The sequence below is a fragment of the Dufourea novaeangliae genome, unplaced genomic scaffold (assembly GCF_001272555.1).
Source record: "Dufourea novaeangliae isolate 0120121106 unplaced genomic scaffold, ASM127255v1 scaffold112, whole genome shotgun sequence".
Lineage (NCBI taxonomy): Eukaryota > Metazoa > Arthropoda > Insecta > Hymenoptera > Halictidae > Dufourea > Dufourea novaeangliae.
This window is the reverse complement of record NW_015373993.1, coordinates 339,508-340,526: the sequence shown is the minus strand read 5'-3', so window position 1 is coordinate 340,526 and position 1,019 is coordinate 339,508.

Below are 1,019 nucleotides of genomic sequence, written 5' to 3'. Positions count from 1 at the left end.
CTTCCGATCGGAATCGACGGTTCACGCACCACAGTCCGTTCCGATCTCTCCGTGCACAACCGTTCGCGCGGGAAAACGAGGAACTCTTACCGGAAGATATACAACAATAAATTCTAAAGTACAAGCGAGATTAGTCTGCGTGTCGTTTAATGACTTAACAAACAAGCAAAAATAACATACTTAAGAGCTCAATTATTTTTGGTACATTCGGGGGCGGGAAGAACCGACCGGTGTCACCTTGTGTATCGTATCCTACTATTCGCACACGCGACCCCCCTCCCCCTCCTCGTAGTGTGCCGCGAAACGTGAAAATGTGATCAAACGAAACTTTCTCGATAATTTACATCTCTAGGCGTTAAAAGTGCGGGATACTGCTCTGCAGGCCAGGATACAGAGACGGTGTCCCGTGTATGAACGTGCGGGGGGGGAGGGAGTGGGCTAATTGTAACAGCCCGAATCCGGTTGATGCGTGTCCGTTTTCTTTTTTTTTTTTTTGTCCTTAGAACGTTTCTTATGGACATACAGGGGTGTGATTGGGCAGCGCGCTAGGGCTTGTACAGAATTATAAATGTTGTGAACCGGCGGATAAATATAAATAGAGAATGTGTGATAGGAAGAGAGAGAGAGAACGAAATGAATTATGGAATTAACGATGTTCTGACGAGGCACCATATGCGTGTGTACATAGCATAGTACCTTCGCGAAACGGAACCCACGCGGCCACTTATCAAAATACAGTAGACTCTAACTATATTGCCACTGAACACATTGCCACATGGGGCACTTCCCCTTCACACGTACTTTCGTGCACACAAATTCGCTATCCCACCATGGCGACAGAACTCAGCATGGAGGGGGCTCTCGACTCATTGCCATTTTACTCCCCTACGGCCCCGAACATGGCAATATAGTTATAGTCTACTGTACATACGTCGGCGTAGTGACTTAAAAACGGCGCTTACGATTTTACCGCTATGGCATCGCTTCCCTCCCCCCCCCCCGGAATCGTTGCTCTCGGG